This window comes from Labeo rohita, chromosome 2, assembly GCF_022985175.1.
Source record: "Labeo rohita strain BAU-BD-2019 chromosome 2, IGBB_LRoh.1.0, whole genome shotgun sequence".
Classification (NCBI taxonomy): Eukaryota; Metazoa; Chordata; class Actinopteri; order Cypriniformes; family Cyprinidae; genus Labeo; species Labeo rohita.
Genome location: NC_066870.1, coordinates 33,476,264 through 33,496,100, shown reverse-complemented (window position 1 = coordinate 33,496,100; position 19,837 = coordinate 33,476,264). Strand labels below are relative to the sequence as shown.

The window sequence follows — 19,837 nt, the reverse complement described above, 5'->3', positions numbered from 1 at the left end:
GTAATGACTACATAGTAAAAGGAAGGCATTCGCAAATGCATGACTAAAAACAAATAAACAAAATAAAATGCAAAAACATACATGACACACTGACAAAAATAATTACAATTTAAACTCAATAACCAGTAAGCCTAAAATGGCAAAACACAATCAGACAAATTAACACAAACTGCACTATACAAACCCACAAACAAATTTTGAGTTCCGCAGTTGTTTTGCCACATTGTAATTTGAAAAAGTAGAAAGATGTGGGAAGTAGCGTAGAAAATGTGTGACAAATGAGCTGTATGATGCAAAATATTCACAACATCCATAAACAATCCATTTCACTGAATCAATTCAAAAACAAGATTCATTTGTGGCATCACTTAAGTCTAAATGCGCTGTTTATTGTATATTACAATGTTTTAGAAAAATATATGGAGGTCATTATTCCTGTTTGTTATTATACATAATGGGTACATAACATAAAAATGGGTACATACATAAAAATCCTCAAGGTTAAAAACGTGTCTTGGTTATTTTAACTAGATTTTTATTATACTTATTGCATTAAACATTTTAAATCTATTTGGCAATGCTTAGTTGGCTGAAATTCTGATTGGTCCTGAAGTAATTTCAGAGCAAACAAATAAATATTAAACATGGGGCTCAACAGTACAGTAAAACACACATAGATACGTTGATCAATCAACATTTAAATGCTTGTAGGCTGAATCAAACACAACATGACATCAGGAAAATGTAGTTTTATCTCATAGTGAGCATGGCAAAACTAATTGCTAATGTGATGAAATTGAAAAATAAATAAATAAATAAAATAAGTACAAGACACCACAGGTTTGAATGCTCGGCCAGGGTGAGTGACTGAATATGAGAGCGTATAGTTTGGTTACACATAGTTATGGAAAGCTGGCAAGACACTGACATTGCATTATGAATTTTGCAGCATTATTGTATCTTGCTGTGTGGGCCTGGATATGTGTTTTTCTCTTTGGGGTTCTGCAGATTTGTGATTTGTTTCTTTGTGGTTGTATGAATGTCTGTGAAAAGAATTTCAAAAATACCATGAATGTGTATATGTGTGTGCGTCTGCTTTGTTTCAGCTTGCTAACGTTTTTACGTAATACTGTTTCTGCAAGTATATATATACACCCACACCTGGGAGTGTGTTAAGTAGTAAAACAAGTAAAGGACAATGAATCAAAATGAGAAAAAAGATAGTGAATCAAAATGGGTTGAAAAATGACTGCATTATACTGATCTTCACAGGTTCATGTACTTATTTGCCTGTGTGTCATTCATGGATGGATGTGGGGCAGAAAATAATAATTAATATTCAATATACAGTTGAGGTCAAAAGTTTGCATACACCTTGCAGAATCTGCAAAATGTTAATTATTTTACCAAAATAAGAGGAATCATACAAAATGCATGTTATTTTTTAATTAGTACTGACCTGAAGAAGATATTTCACATAAAATACATTTACATATAGTCCACAAGAGAAAATTGTAGTTGAATGTATAAAAATGACCCCGTTCAAAAGTTTACATACGCTTGATCCTTAATACTGTGTTGTTACCTGAATGATCCACAGCAGTTTTAAGCTGCTTCAGGTCCTACAAATTCAGTTTTTTTTTGTTTTTGTTTTGTTTTAGCATTCTTGTGTATTTGAACCCTTTCCAACAATGTCTGTGTGATTTTGAGATCCAACTTTTTACACTGAGGGACTCATGTGCAACTATTACAGAAGGTTCAAACACTCACTGATGCTTCAGAAAGAAAAACAATGCATTAAGAACAGGGGTTGAAAACTTTTGGAATTTGAAGATCAGGGTAAATTTAACTTATTTTGTCTTCTGGGAAACATGTAAGTATCTTCTGTGGTTTCTGAAGGGAAGTACTAAATGAAAAAAAAAAGATATTTAGGCAAAATAGGAAAAATGTGCACATCTTCATTCTGTTCAAAAGTTTACACCCCTGGCTATTAATGCATTGTTTTCCCTTCTGGAGCATCAGTGAGCATTTGAACCTTCTGTAATAGTTGCATATGAGTCCCTCAGTTGTCCTCAGTGTGAAAAGATGAATCTCAAAATCATACAGTCACTGCTGGAAAGGGTTCAAATACACAGAAATGCTAAAAAATCAAAGAATTTGTGAGACCTAAAGGATTTTTTTTTGAAGAACAGCGGACAGTTTAACTGTTCAGGACAAACAAGGGACTCATGAACAACTACCACTGAAAAAAAAAAACAGCTGTGGATCATTAAGGTAACAGCATAGTATTAAGAATCAAGCACATGTAACCTTTTGAATGGGGTCATTTTTATAAATTCGACTATTATTTTCTCTTGTGGACTATATGTAAACATCTTTTATGTGAAATATCCTATTTAGGTCAGTACTAAATAAAAAAATAACATGCATTTTGTCTCATCCCTCTTATTTTGGTAAAGCAATTAACATTTTGCAGATTCTGCAAGGTGTACAATATGTAAACATTTGACCTCACCTGTAAATCACAAATGAATCTACTGAGTGAAATTCTTAAAAAAAATAAAAATCTAAATACGTATTTGCCCAGGATCTCTTAAATAAGTCTACCATGAGTCCTCATTGAGTTTTCAATGAGTCTAACAGAAGTGTGACATTCCAGTCGGGTTTATACAACCACCAGCACAATTTTCAGATTAGCGTTAGAGCATTTGTTGAGTGTTTGGACACATCCGTGAATCCAACAAGTCAATTACACACACGCATACAGTCCCACGCTTGATCAGACTTGTTTAAATGGGGCGTTTTGTACTTTTCTTAGAAGCACATTTCTTTTTTGTATTGGAGGTAATTAGGCTGTTCCTAGAAGTAGATTTACACAGGCATACTGTACATACCTAAAGCTTGAGCCATTCTCTTGTTCCGTTATTATTCTAGACTTCAGAACATCCACTATAATAACAAACATGATTCCAGTCTGGGCTCGCCGTCACACAACACACAGAACCAGTTATGTTGCCTTGAGAGAAATACCTCCTTTTGTGATCTGAGGCACCACATCTACAGAAAAAAGAAGACTGTGTGGATGTTTGAGAGGTAGAGATGGGTGTAATATGCCTGGGGACAGTTTACAAAATGCTCATTTTAGATTCTCTCATGTCATTCTGAACATACATCATAGGTGTCTTCAACAATCTAAATTGACCCATAAATGAAGGGTAAACTGTTCTTTACTACCCTGTAGCCTTCAGTTCCACCAGTGACTATGTTTCAAAGATTTTGCTCACTAGTTTCAATATTTTTTTGGCATGATAATCTGATTTTTGTTTTGTTTTGGTAAGCCTTTTTCTGCAAGCATTTGAAAAAACGAGCCCGTCAGATTTCGCTCTCCCTGTTATGTAAAAAGGGGATCTTATTATAATATTACCGCCACTTAATCTTCAAGTTTCCACCCATGTCGCAGTCATTTTATTTTCACAAGCAACAGCGGCGTACCAGATCTATCGCTGTGGCAAATATTTGAGCAAAGCATGCTAACTGTTCTGTCGTTGGCTGCACAGATGAGCACAGAACACTATTTAGAGTCCCAGCCTCAGAGGAGACGAGAGCAGTGGATTTATTGATTTATTTATATTACACTGCAGACACACAGATGTAATATACTGTAAACATGCAATCCCAGCTGTTTACCATTGCTGTTTTTGTAACTTGTGTGTGTTTTTAACACAAACTTGTGTGTATTTGATAGTTTAAGCGCAATAAGACATGAAAGAGAAGTACTCGCATGCAAAAAACAGACGCTTTCTGTACACGTGTTTCTGATGTGTGCACTCAGAAAACTGTATATCAAAAGTTTAAGCTAATATGATTTAAAACACGATTTCAGTGCGACAGACATGATAATCAAAACCAAACAGATGTTTTTTTTTTTTGTTTTTTTTTAGCAGAGTATCTGATGTAGGAGCAGTAAATGCACAGCACTATTCTGGAAAAGGGGCACGGAGCAGCAGCTCATTTGCATTTAAAGAGACGTGCACGAAAACTTTTCTGCTTCCACCATAGGCATTTTCATAATGATATAATAAATGATCTGTGGGATATTTTGAGCTGAAACTTCACAGACACATCTGAAACTTATAGTACATCTTGTAAAATGGGGGGGGTGGAAGAACAAAATTATAGTAAGTCTGTAACAAGACAATTTGTACAATTTGTAATAGAAGTTGGCAGCGCTGCAATGCATAAACTACATTGTCTGCTTATTTTTATATGAGATCTTTCATGATGATATGCTTTGATGTTGTCATCTGATTGCCATTATAAAAGAGACTTGTTTTATATTCTCAGGAAAGCCAAAGCATTACCAAGAATCCCATCGACCCACATGCTGCTGGCATGACAATGTTCTCTGTTAACGTCCTGAAATTCCTAGAATACACTGCCATCTAAGTGCAACACTTTGTACAATTAACCTGTGCCGACTCGCCCGCGGCAATGGGATACACTAGTGCTGATAGGTGCACTGAATACTACACTACAGCAGTTAAAACAAAACTCACTGTCCCACACCTTCAGAGTCTGAAAAAGCGCTGGGATGGATTATGAAGGTGTATCTACCTATATGCATGAGGAAACTACTCTTCTAAAATGAACTGTAAAATAATTATTGGTCCTGTAGTCACTGCTATTCAGAAACATTAGGTTGGGACTGGGACATTATCATGTCAATATGTCTGCCCTCAAGCCATATTTCAGCAGTGTGTTTGTTGAGTAAGCAGAAAGCTCAGTACAAGGACAGTACGTTCTAGTTCAGACACATTACACTGTAATTGTCGTAATGGAAGCAAGATGAGCTATAAAGCAGCCCTGTGCCTGTGTGTGTGTTTGAGAGGGAGAGAGAGGCAATGACGCGAGGGTGTATCCTCACTATAATTCATACAACACACACTCTTGGTGTTCTGTCTGACAAAGATATATGTAATATTTATATTTGTAAATCTGCTACTGACAGCATGAAGTTCCACCCTGTAAAGTATGTACTCTCTCTCTCTCTCTCTTACACACACACACACACACACACACACACAGAGGTAAACGTACTTTCTATCTCCTTACCCTAATCCTACCCCTAAACCTGCATTCTGGATTTTTTATAAGCTGTTTTGCCCATGGGGACCAAAAAATATCCCTACAAGGTTAAAATTTACTGCTATTACTGTCCTTGTTTGATTCTCATAATGTAGGGAATATCAGGTGCTCTCTCTCTCTCTCTCTCTCTCTCTCTTACACACACACACACACACACACACAAGCTCTATAACAAAACTGTGTATATAATACCACTTTTAACAATATTAAATAAATGAATAAATAAATACTTAAAAATTGTGATTAGTAGTAGTAGTAGTAATAGTAGTAGTAGTATCCTTTGAACCCAGCTCTTTTTCTTACTGGTGTCTTTCTACCAGGAATCTATAGTGTTTGGGACTTTTTATTGTTCATATATTTGTTATTTAATTTATAATTTATTAGTTATGGGTTATTATGGTTAACTAAAACTAAAACCACACATAAATAAATAAATGAATACATAAATAAATGTACTTTCAATAAAAATAAACAAACTACTAAAATAACACAATATATACTAAATATATAAATATATATATTACTAAATATTATATACTAAATATTTAATTTACTAAAACTAATAAATATAACTTATAAATATAACTTATATAATTTATTATTTGTTAGTACTGCTGGTTGGGTTATCAAAGTTAACTAAAACCACACACACACACACACACACACACACACACAAACAAACAAACAAACAAACAAGTAAATAAATAAATGTTACTGTAGTAAAATAAATGTAACTGAAATTAAAATAAACAACGTACTGAAATAACAAAAAATAAATATACTAAAACTAAATGACAAATTGACAAAACCACAATAATACTACTAAAACTTTAAAATTAAAAACAGAAAATATAAAAATAAAATTATTCCAAAATATTAACAAAAACTATAATAGTATATCATTGATACTAAAAACTACTGTTGATTATTGTTATATCAGTCCTAGACATTTATGGGGCTCTTGTGTTTGGGCATCATTTTCCTCCCATGAATTGCATGCATTTCATTTTGTTAAAAATCAATGTAATTTTCAGAGGTCTATTTCAGTGGAGAAAGAGAACTTGCGCCCTCTAGTGGGTCTTTTTTTCAAAGCTTCAACTTGAAGCATGACCCTTTAGTCAAATCGCTGCAGCCAGGAGACGGATGCTTTCACACCTGTAGATCGATTGCTTTGTTCCGAAACAGGGATTGCATTTATTACAATGTTGCATTTTATTCTTGGTGCGGTTCGCTTTCACACGGCAAAGTTTCTAAACAGACCAAATGTGCTAATACAAGTTCCACGGTTTATTTTCTGGTATTCAGCTGTCATCCGTCAGGATGCAACAACAACAGTTTTGCGGGCTTATTGTTCCATTTTATGTAGCTATCGTTACATTAATTTATAATTTTTAGCAGGAGTCCAGGATTCGTCGGGAAAACATTTTTAAAATACACCTACTACAAAGAGAGCAATAAGACGGCATTATAAAATGAAAATGCACGCTTTGATTTTGAATGGCGAAGACGTGCCCATGACATTCACAGGTTCGCTCCAGAGATTGTTTTCAATCGAGCCGAGACCACCTCGTTCCGGCGATCTCAGAACGATTGTTTTGCCGCGTATCCGAGCGCGATTGCCGTGTTTACATATGCCCAAACGAACCGAACTAAGGTTCCGAAACAAAGTGCCAGGTATTAAAGCACCCTTAAAGTGGGTCATAGGAACCCATCCACACTTTTATCGCACACTTTTATTTCCTTGGTTGCATTCCCACAATGCATTTTCACTTAATACACTCTACACCCAACATTTTTATAACAGATGCCTCTAGTAATTATGTGTCTGATTTTTAATTTACAATCTATTTTGGGTTCATTTTAAGCCAACCATACCATACAGTAATTTTTAAACACTAGCTGAGTTGTTGGGCTTGTCCATATTTCACCCAGCATTTTTTAGTGTATAAAAAGGTATTACATGTATTATATGATCTCTGTGTGAAAGTTAAAGGTAATTTTAGCAAATACTAAAATTTGCAATTAACACACCTGAAACACCTAAAGAATTTAAGACTGATCTGAAATGAAATGCTAAAATAACCAACCTCTCATTTCCTCCACAACGCTGCAGTCTCATTGGCTGATCAGTGACAGATGTGTCAATTCACAGCACTGCCACACCTCAGCACTGTATAAAAGTGCCTTACACTAGTAGCTTACACACACATTCTCGCACACACACCAGCTGTACCTGAGAACTGGATGAGCCAAGACACAACAAACTACTGAAGTATCAAGTGGAAACAGGTATGTTGTTAACAGAGTTTAACAAAAGTCGTTTTTCAGATGGCTGTAGTTTTTTCAGTAACTGTAGGCAAGTTGACAGAATGAGGCATGAATGCTTCAACTTTTACAATTAAACATCTGTTTCCAACTACAGAATATTCAGCATATAATATATATTTTTTTTCATAACAAGCATCAATGTCTCCTTTAGGATACAGAAGGCAGAAGCTGAGCAAAACCTGAGGAAAGAAACAGTCATCAGTAAACGGTAAACTTTAACTACTGCCTCTTTTATGATAAATACTATAGCATTTAGTGGTTGGATTATACTTTAATGGACGAATGTTTCTCTCTCTAATGGCATACAGCTTTCTTCAAAACACTGCAAATGGGAAATAAAAACTCTGGTAACAGTGGGAATCATCAAAGTGCTAGACCAGTGGTTTATGATTATGAAAAAACTATATTAAGAGAAGAACTTAATAAAGCGCAACGTGAAATTGAATATGAGAGAAATATACGGAAATCGAGAGAAGAAGAGAAGAGGAGAATCGACATTGCGAACAGGGCTAAAGAGGAAGAAGAAAGGAAAAGAATTTGCAAAGAGAAGCAAAATGCATAAACAAACAAGACAGTCTGTGAATCCGTATTTATGGTTTATTAAAGGAAGTTATTTTTAATTTCTATTCATCCTACAAAAGATACATGTACATCACCTAAAACACTGTGAAGATTTTACTTTTCTTCTTCCATATGTCTGCTGTAAAGCACTTTCTAAACTTTTGGTTTTAAAATATGCTATATAAATAAAGTTCTACACGTCTTAATTACCAAAGAAGAGTGTGCATCTTTTTACTTACCTTGTGAATTTTGCTTGACAGGCATAAGAAATTAGCATTGTATTTGCTTTGCCATTGACCTAGGAACTGATCCTGATGTACACTGAAGTATCATAAAAAACAATAGTTGTGTTTTATTATTTGGCAAATACAATTTAATTTAAGGCTATTCAAAGGCTTGATGACAAATCAATTCATTTCAGTTTTCTTTAACTTCTTAGTATACTGGAAAGCACTGGAAGTATAGTGTGCACTGCTAAGCACTTGATAACACTTTAGCACTGAAAATGATTGTTGTGTTATTAAGTAAGTCCTGTAAAATATATATAATAACTTTCAATTCAAATAAACACATTAATAAACACACACACTTCATTGTTGGGGCCATAGCTTTAAACTGAAAAATGAAGATAAAGGGTGTTTATAGTGTATGAAGAAGCCATAAATGTGACAAATAAATGTGAACAATTAAAAATTATCAGGTCTCTCCTTTACTGACATCCTGACATTAAGGACGTCTTTGATGTGAATGAATCTAATTAACAGAATAAATGTTACATTCATGTCTGTATAGCCGCTGTATGTGAGGTGAGGTAAAACATGCCAATTGAGCGAGAAACGACACAGAAGCACATCCCCCTCTCACAAACACTGCTGAAAGTTTGTAGTTAAATTGTGCTTTTGGATATTTCCATAGCATAGAAAGTCAAGCAATTCACCTACTTTCTAATATTAATTGGCAGTGAGGAGAAAGACAGAGAACGAGAGGGCGCTTCTGTTGCATGTGCTTGATTACGGTTCACTAACTCAGCAGATGTGATATTATTTTTTTAATTAAAGCTAAAATGTACAGGCAAGTGAAAATTTTAAAGGAGAACTCCACTTCTGCTCTACACAGACGATGAACTTGGACTTGAGTCGTAGTAGTGATGGGAAGTTCGGATCATTTTACCGACTCGGACCTTTGAGTCTCGTTCAGCAAAATGAACAAATCTTTTTTTGAGTCATTTCGTTCATTTTGTTCATTTTAACAAAATATAATTAAAATGTTACGTGTTACTTCCCTAACACATCTACTGCTTACACAAACGTTGATCACACTACAAACAAGACAAAACTATAATGCTATAAGAAACAGAAAAGATTCATTAATTGTTTACCTGGGTCTTTAGTCTATGATTAGCTCACCTCACCTCTTATCTGACAAGTTTTTGGGTTTGAGTCGTTCGTTCATCACGTGACCGTCCCATAAGATGAATGAATGAACGAATCGTTCAAGAACGACCCATCACTAATTCGTAGCATCGTGGACGCACATCTCAGAGCCTGTGCAACACGAGTTTTGTGCTTAAAAAGCATACAAATTTTTATTTTCTGAAAAAAAACGATCAATCGTTTTGCTAGAAAATATCCTTCTTCCTCGGCTGGGATCATTTAGAGCCCTTTGAAGCTGCATTTAAACTGCATTTTGGAAGTTCAAAATCAGGGCACCAATGAAGTCCATTATATGGAGAAAAATACTGAAATGCTTTCCTCAAAAAACATAATTTCTTTACAACTGAAAACAGAAAGACATGAACATCTTAGATGACAAGGAAGTGGATTGTTGTTGTTCTGGAAGTGGAGTTCTCCTTTGATGCTAGTCCAAGAGCTCCTGTAATTCAGGAATATAAAAGGAGACCAGACCATCAGAAGAGAGATGATCACTACATGGGAGGTCGGTGATTGCAACAGTAAAAGCTGAGGGGTTGATATTTATATTTTTGTTTAGATTTCGGAATGTCATGGAACGTTGTTGTTTGGATCTAGAGAGTGTAACGTTAACATTAAAATTAAGCAATGTATATCTGATATGGGTATTGCATGTTCCTGTACATTGTAGAGGTGTAACACCTGAACAGCAAACGAGGTCCAGTGTGTGGCCTTTAAAATAGGTTGGAAAGTCCACATATTGTTGGAGACCAAAATTGTCCAGGCAGGAAATAAAGTCCTTTGTGAATGAGTTACCAGCACTGTCCACATGAATACTGAAGTCACCCAATAGAATAATATTAGGTACTAAGGTACACAGTGAGGTTACAAATGCAAAAAAGCTTGAACTATAGGCGTTGGACCGCTGATAGATAAAGCAACTTATTCAAAGGAAGTGTATGTTAAACACAGTCAATGGAGATGCTTTGTAAGTCCATTTGTGAAATATCGCTAAGCCTCCACCACGTCTGAAAACTCTAAAAAGTCATTCTCTTGCTGCCAGGTCTCAACCAAACAGAAGAAATCAAACTTACGATCATCCACAATATCACTGATGAGGAGACCCTTGTTAGAGAGTGAACGTACATTAAAAAAGTTCAACTTTGAGCTCATTTCCACCCAGTGAAGAGCTAGCCGATCTGGCTAAGCTGGCTAACATGCTCTGGTCAACAGTATTTAAAATTTTAAAATTCATATTAAGTTTTCTCTAGTCCATATTGAAAAAATAAATAAATGAATAAATGTGGTACATACAAAAAAATTTAAATATTGGTGTGATACTTGTTCGGGTACTGGAACCATCCCTGAGCAAATGAATGTCTGAAATGTCTAAAATATGGCCAATGGGCACAGAGAAAGAGTATCTGAATGCAGTTTGGGAATGCAAAGAATCAGTAACATGATGTTCAAGAAACAAAGAAACAAAAGTCATGCAAATGCTATGCAGAAACATAAGAGCAATTAAGTGTCATTTACATGGCCCTCTTATAATGGAGCCAAAAGGATATACACTCTCATTAAGACAACTTCTAATGAAGTTGTTTAACCAACAAACTACACGGAGTTAAACAACTTAATACTTTGTACTTAATACTTTTAAGTTGATTACTAAGAAAAATTATGTTAAATGTATCTTTTTTACCTTATGTAAACGTATCTATGAACTGAACCTTCTGCTCAGCAACGCTGCATTTAGGTCCTATTTGATCAAAAATACAGCAAAAACAGTAAACCTACAATTTGAAAGAAAACGCTTTCTATTTGAATATATTTTAAAACGTATTTTTTCTTGTCATGCTAATCTTCATTAAAGGAGAACTCCACTTCCAGAACAACAATTTACAAATGATTTACTCACCCCCTTGTCATCTAAGATGTTCATGTCTTTAATCTCTTCAATCGTAAAGAAATTATGGTTTTTAAGGAAACATTTCAGAATTTTTCGCCATATAATGGACTTCATTGGTGCCCCAATTTTGAACTTCCAAAATGCAGTTTAAATGCGGCTTCAAAGGGCTCTAAATGATCCCAGCGAGGAAGAAGGGTCTTATCTAGCGAAACGATCGGCCATTTTTTTTGAAAAATAAAAATTTGTATATGTTTTAAGCACAAAAGCTTGTGTAGTACAGGCTCTGGGATGCGCATCCACGATGCTGCGAATTAGTGATGGGTCGTTCTTGAACAATTAGTTCAATTCGAACAAATCTTTAATGTGACTCGGGAAGAACGAGTCGTCTCAGGGAGTTATTCGTTCAGTCGCACATGCGCAACATCCTATTAGGTTCTGTACTGGAATTAGTTCACCTGTTTTGAGTCTTCGGGTTTTTTGAGTCATTCGTTCTTCTTATGGGGCTGTCACATGACGCTGATTTTGCTAAAATTAACGAAATTAACAAAATGAACGAACTGACTCGAAAAAAGAATTGTTCATTTTGCTGAATGAGAAAGGTCAGAGTCGGTAAAATGATCTTCCCATCACTGCTACGAATCACATCTAAGTTCATCGTCTGTGTACTCCGGCTCAAAAAGATAGAGTGTGGCGAAAAACTCTATTTTTTTTAAACATCTTATTTTCGCCTACAACTTCAGTATCGTCCGACATCGTTGTACCTTTTTGTTTGTAAACAGCGTTTGACTTACTTACACTTTCTTAGTCTTTGCACGTTCGCTTTGCACTGGGTCTGTAGTTCCGCCTACGTTCTGCAAGACCTTTCGACGTGAATCAATAGCACGTACCGTCGTGAACGCGCATCCCAGAGCCTGTGCTACATGAGTTTTTGTGCTTAAAAAGTATACAAATTTTTATTTTCGCTAGATAAGACCCTTCTTTCTCGGCTGGGATCAATAGAGCACTTTCAAGCTGCATTTAAACTACAATTTGGAAGTTCAAAATCGGGGCACCATGAAGTCCATTACATATAGAAAAATCCTGAAATGATTTCCTCAAAAACAATAATTTCCTCACGACTGAAGACAGAAAGACATGAACATCTTGGATGACAAGAAGGGGAGTAAACTATTTGTGAATTGTTGTTCTGGAAGTGGAGTTCTCCTTTAAGCCAGTTTTCAGTGTCACATGATCCTTCAGAAATTATGCTGATTGCTGCTCAAGGAACATTTGAAGAGTTCAGATGCAAAACCAGCTAAATCCATCTGACGTATTTCTTTAAAATAAGAATTTCTTTCTGGCTACTTTGTATAGGTTTCTTTGTAAGTACTGGCACTTCTGATTGGGCTGAGGCTGGAATTTAACGAGTTTGAAGTAAAAGTATTTGATGGATGTATACTATGTGTCAGGAGCATTCACTCAGTATCATTATCTCATTTTTGACCGAGATGGCTTTTAGCTGGTTTTGCATCTGAACTCTTAATTTCTTCTTATTATTATAGCTGTTATATATAGCTGAAAATTATGCTCCTTAATAATTGTGTGAGTTGTTTCCATTTTAAATTGAACAGAAAGATTGAAATATAAATATGAAATGAAAAATAGAAATGTCTTACTGCCATTTAAAATTTTTATTGCACATTTTGCATTTTATATCAACATCGTAAGGCACACCACACTGACATTAAAAAAAATAGCTTTTGAAAGATTTAAAAATGAATGGACCCATGACTATAACAAAGCTAGTAATCAGGACAGCACTAGTAACTATTTTGACGATAAGGAGCATATATTTCTTGTCTTTCTACTTTTTGTTTTGTTCGAAATATTTGAAAGCAAACTTTGAAATATTCTTACAAAATCGAAGAAAGAAAAAGGAGGGTTTACATTTCTTCAATTTACATGTGTAAATGTGATGTATGCCCACTAAAATTACCATGTTCAATCACAAAACTGGGAATTCAGTCATTCCTAAAAACAAGCTATTTTCTGAAACTATAAAGATAAATATATATATTTTTTTTATCTAATTGAAAACATCCATTCAAAACTTGGAGTTAAAATCACAGCAGTAAAAAGGGTGTTTAAAAGTTTCAGGAAAGGAAGAACAAACTGAAATCTCTACTGTATAAATTCCCCCATATGTATTCTAAACAGGATTCAAAATTTTTTTAACTCTTTGGGGTAAAGGATCTGAGGATCCTCAAATGCAAACTGTGTGTGTTTTGCTTCAATAGAGAGCAACCATACATTTGTGTTGTGTTTTTTTTTTTTTTTTTAATATAGCCTTCATTAATTTTTCATTCTTTTTTCATTTATAACCATTTATCATTTGTGACCCTGGACCACAAAACCAGTCTCATGTAGCAAAGGTATATTTCTACCAATATCCATATTTGTAGCATTGTATGGGTCAAAATGATCGATGTTTCTTTTAAGCCAAAAATCATTGGAATATTAAGTAAAGATCATGTTCCATAAAGATGTTTTGTAAATTTCCAGCTGTATAAATATATCAAAACTTAATTTTTGATTAATAATATGCATTGCTAAAAACTTCATTTGGACAAGTTTTAAAGGCCATTTTCAATATTTAGATTTTGTTTGCACCCTCAGATTCCAGATTTTCAAATAGTTGTATCTCAACCAAATTTTTTCCTATCCTAACAAACCATACATCAGTGGAAAACTTATTTATTCAGGTTTCAGATGATGTATAAATCTCAGTTCAAACCCTTGACTGGTTTTGTGGTCACATTTAATAATTTTATTAATCGAAAAGTTTGAGAATCACTGCACTAAACAAACACAAAAATAACACTTAATTTCAACATTTACTCTCCTTATCCAGTCTTAAGCAAAGCAGGCTGGGAATTAGAAATCCACTACCTCATTTCCACTGGAACCTCATTGAGTTACTGCAACTTAATTTTTAAAGAAATCCAGTTGACAGACAAATTTGCATTTAAATTACACACAATATTAAGTCAATGTAATGACCAACATTATTATGTCAACAGAGCTCAACAAAATAATGTTTGCAACTTACAAGGTTTATTTAAACTATAAAATTCGAATTTGTAATTTTTACTTGAAACCATGCATTTATTTAGGCACAGAACAGGAGTATCTGAATGCAGTTTGGGACTTGATGAGTAACATGACACTGAAGAAACAAGGAAATGAAACTCATTCAAATCCTATGCAGGAACCTAAGGGCAATTAAGCCTCATTTACATGACCCTCATATTCTGAAGCCAAAAGGATATAAAATGAATGCCTAAAATTTTGCAAAAGGATCTGAATGCAGTTTGGGAATGTAAAGAAATATAAGAACAATTAAAACTTATTTACATGGCCCTCTTATACTTGAATCAAAAGGATATAAAAAGAATGCCTAAAATGCCTAAGAAACAAGGAAGCAAAACTCACACAAATGATGCAATGGCGGAAAAAAAAAACATTATATGTTTTTTATATGTATAGCCTATACATGTCTCTCATTTACTGAAGCCAAATGAATGTAAAAAATGTCTAAAATGTCTGACCAAAGAAATGCTCCTGATCTGAATATAGTATGGGAATGCAAAGAATCAGTGAAATAAAAGTAAAAAAAAAAAAAAAAGGAAACAATAGTCACAAATGTTGTCCTGGAGCATAAAAGCAATTAAGCATCCTTTAATGATGCAAAAGGATATGAAAAAAAAGACTAAAAGACATAAAATTTGGTCCTCAGGCACTGATCAAGAGGATCTGAATGCAGTTTGGGAATGTAAAGAATCACTAACATTCAGGAAACAAGGAAGCAAAAGTCATGCAAATGCTATGCAGAAATTTAAGAACAATTAAAACTTATTTACATGGCCCTCTTATGCTTGAAGCCAAAAGGATATAAAAAGAATGCATAAAATGCCTAAGAAACAAGGAAGCAAAACTCACACAAATGATGCAATGGCGGAAAAAAAAACATTATATGTTTTTTTTTATATGTATAGCCTCCTATACATGTCTCTCATTTACTGAAGCCAAATGAATGTAAAAAATGTCTAAAATGTCTACAATTTGGTCCACAAACACAGAGCAAGAGCATCTTAATCAGGGGCATCGCTCGGGGTACGAGTTCTACTGTTGAGACCCAGTAAAATATTACTGACAAATCACTTGTGTGACAATGGACATTATTATATGCTGACCTGAGAAACATTTACCCTGATAATATTTTAGCATTGAATTGCGTGATATAAACTCACAATTGCGAGTTATAAAGTCAGAAATGCAAGCATAATGAGAAATAAAGTCACAATTTTGAGAAATAAAGTTAGAATTGTGAAATATAAATTCACAATTCAGACTTTTTTCTCTGAATTGAAAGTTTATATCTTGGAATTGTGACTTATTTGTGAGTTATTAAGTCAGAACTGTGAGATATAAACTCACAATTCTGAGAACATATTAGTCTTTTTCCCCCTCACAACTGGACGTCATAACTCACAATTGTGAGTTTATAAAAAAAAAAAAGTCAGAATTGCGAGATACAAACTCGCATTTGCAAGAAAAAAGTTGCAATTCTGAATTTATATCTCGCAATTCTGAGAAGAAAAGTCTGAATTGCAAGTTTGTATTGTGCAATTCTCCGAAAAAAAAGGCAGAATTGTGAGATCAGTTTTATTCAGTGGTGGAAACAGGCTTGTGTAACATACAAACCACACCTGGGACTAATTAAAATTGAAATCATTTGTGATTCAGTTTGATCAATTTGGACGGTTCACTTACACACTGAATCGTAACAATATAGTTTATATGACAACTACAAATTTAAAGAAGATTTATTCTCTTTTTTTTATTATTCTTTGATGGTCTGACCAAAGAAATGCTCCTGATCTGAATATAGTATGGGAATGCAAAGAATCAGTGAAATAAAAGTAAAAAAAAAAAAAAAGGAAACAATAGTCACAAATGTTGTCCTGGAGCATAAAAGCAATTAAGCATCCTTTAATGATGCAAAAGGATATGAAAAAAAAAAGACTAAAAGACATAAAATTTGGTCCTCAGGCACTGATCAAGAGGATCTGAATGCAGTTTGGGAATGTAAAGAATCACTAACATTCAGGAAACAAGGAAGCAAAAGTCATGCAAATGCTATGCAGAAATTTAAGAACAATTAAAACTTATTTACATGACCCTCTTATGCTTGAAGCCAAAAGGATATAAAAAGAATGCATAAAATGCCTAAGAAACAAGGAAGCAAAACTCACACAAATGATGCAATGGCGGAAAAAAAAACATTATATGTTTTTTTTTATATGTATAGCCTCCTATACATGTCTCTCATTTACTGAAGCCAAATGAATGTAAAAAATGTCTAAAATGTCTACAATTTGGTCCACAAACACAGAGCAAGAGCATCTTAATCAGGGGCATCGCTCGACCCTTTCTACCGGGGTACGAGTTCTACTGTGGAGACCCAGTAAATTATTATTGACAAATCACTTGTGTGACAATGGACATTATTATATGCTGACCTGAGAAACATTTACCCTGATAATATTTTAGCATTGAATTGCGTGATATAAACTCACAATTGCGAGTTATAAAGTCAGAAATGCAAGCATAATGAGATATAAACTCACAATTCTGAGAACATATTAGTCTTTTTCCCCCTCACAACTGGACGTCATAACTCACAATTGTGAGTTTATAAAAAAAAAAAAGTCAGAATTGCGAGATACAAACTCGCATTTGCAAGAAAAAAGTTGCAATTCTGAATTTATATCTCGCAATTCTGAGAAGAAAAGTCTGAATTGCAAGTTTGTATTGTGCAATTCTCCGAAAAAAAAGGCAGAATTGTGAGATCAGTTTTATTCAGTGGCGGAAACAGGCTTGTGTAACATACAAACCACACCTGGGACTAATTAAAATTGAAATCATTTGTGATTTAGTTTGATCAATTTGGACGGTTCACTCACACACTGAATCAATATAGTTTATATGACAACTATGAAATTTAAAGAAGATTTATTCTCTTTTTTTTATTATTCTTTGATGGTCTGACCAAAGAAATGCTCCTGATCTGAATATAGTATGGGAATGCAAAGAATCAGTGAAATAAAAAAAAAAAAAAAAAAAAAAAAAAAAACAATAGTCACAAATGTTGTCCTGGAGCATAAAAGCAATTAAGCATCCTTTAATGATGCAAAAGGATATGAAAAAAAAGACTAAAAGACATAAAATTTGGTCCTCAGGCACTGATCAAGAGGATCTGAATGCAGTTTGGGAATGTAAAGAATCACTAACATTCAGGAAACAAGGAAGCAAAAGTCATGCAAATGCTATGCAGAAATTTAAGAACAATTAAAACTTATTTACATGACCCTCTTATGCTTGAAGCCAAAAGGATATAAAAAGAATGCATAAAATGCCTAAGAAACAAGGAAGCAAAACTCACACAAATGATACAATGGCGGCAAAAAAAAAAACATTATATGTTTTTTTTATATGTATAGCCTCCTATACATGTCTCTCATTTACTGAAGCCAAATGAATGTAAAAAATGTTTAAAATGTCTACAATTTGGTCCACAAACACAGAGCAAGAGCATCTTAATCAGGGGCATCGCTCGACCCTTTCTACCGGGGTACGAGTTCTACTGTTGAGACCCAGTAAAATATTACTGACAAATCACTTGTGTGACAATGGACATTATTATATGCTGACCTGAGAAACATTTACCCTGATAATATTTTAGCATTGAATTGCGTGATATAAACTCACAATTGCGAGTTATAAAGTCAGAAATGCAAGCATAATGAGAAATAAAGTCACAATTTTGAGAAATAAAGTTAGAATTGTGAAATATAAATTCACAATTCAGACTTTTTTCTCTGAATTGAAAGTTTATATCTTGGAATTGTGACTTATTTGTGAGTTATTAAGTCAGAACTGTGAGATATAAACTCACAATTCTGAGAACATATTAGTCTTTTTCCCCCTCGCAACTGGACGTCATAACTCACAATTGTGAGTTTATAAAAAAAAAAGTCAGAATTGCGAGATACAAACTCGCATTTGCAAGAAAAAAGTTGCAATTCTGAATTTATATCTCGCAATTCTGAGAAGAAAAGTCTGAATTGCAAGTTTGTATCGTGCAATTCTCCGAAAAAAAAAAGGCAGAATTGTGAGATCAGTTTTATTCAGTGGTGGAAACAGGCTTGTGTAACATACAAACCACACCTGGGACTACTTAAAATTGAAATCATTTGTGATTTAGTTTGATCAATTTGGACAGTTCACTTACACACTGAATCGTAACAATATAGTTTATATGACAACTACAAATTTAAAGAAGATTTATTTATCCTCTTTTTTTATTATTCTTTGATGGTCTGACCAAAGAAATGCTCCTGATCTGAATACAGTATGGGAATGCAAAGAATTCAAATCCTATGCAGGAACCTAAGGGCAATTAAGCCTCATTTACATGACCCTCATATTCTGAAGCCAAAAGGATATAAAATGAATGCCTAAAATTTTGCAAAAGGATCTGAATGCAGTTTGGGAATGTAAAGAAATATAAGAACAATTAAAACTTATTTACATGGCCCTCTTATACTTGAATCAAAAGGATATAAAAAGAATGCCTAAAATGCCTAAGAAACAAGGAAGCAAAACTCACACAAATGATGCAATGGCGGAAAAAAAAACATTATATGTTTTTTATATGTATAGCCTATACATGTCTCTCATTTACTGAAGCCAAATGAATGTAAAAAATGTCTAAAATGTCTGACCAAAGAAATGCTCCTGATCTGAATATAGTATGGGAATGCAAAGAATCAGTGAAATAAAAGTAAAAAATATAAGGAAACAATAGTCACAAATGTTGTACTGGAGCATAAAAGCAATTAAGCAAAAGATGCAAAAGGATATGAAAAAAAAGACTATAAGACATAAAATTTGGTCCTTAGGCACCGATCAAGAGGATCTCAATACAGTTTGGGAATGTAAAGAATCACATTCAACATTCAGGAAACAAGGAAGCAAAAGTCATGCAAATGCTATGCAGAAATTTAAGAACAATTAAAACTCATTTACATAGCTCCTATACACGGAAGCTAAAGGGACATAAAATGAATGCCTAAAATTTGCAAGAGGATCTGAATGCAGTTTGGGAATGTAAAGAATCACTAACATTCAAGAAACAAGGAAGCAAAACACACAAACGATGCAATGGCAAAAAATAAATAAATAATAATTACAAAAACAGTTAATGTAAAATATGTCTAAAATGTCTAAAATTTAGTCCACAAGCACAGAGCAAGAGCATCTTAATGAGTAGCATCGCTACACTTTCTACATTATTATATGTTGACCTGAGAAACATTTACCCTGATAATACTTTAGCAATCATACTACATGTTTTATAACCACTCTCAGTCTCATGTCCACC

At 34.0% G+C, this 19,837-nt stretch overlaps 1 long non-coding RNA gene across 1 annotated transcript; it reads left to right on the top strand.

Moving 5' to 3' along the window:
- The first annotated feature begins 7,355 nt into the window (after positions 1-7,355).
- On the top strand, positions 7,356-8,205 carry LOC127154505 (uncharacterized). Its single transcript, XR_007825488.1, has 3 exons — positions 7,356-7,434; positions 7,625-7,681; positions 7,782-8,205. It is a non-coding gene; the product is annotated as an uncharacterized LOC127154505 (long non-coding RNA).
- Positions 8,206-19,837: the final 11,632 nt, after the last annotated feature.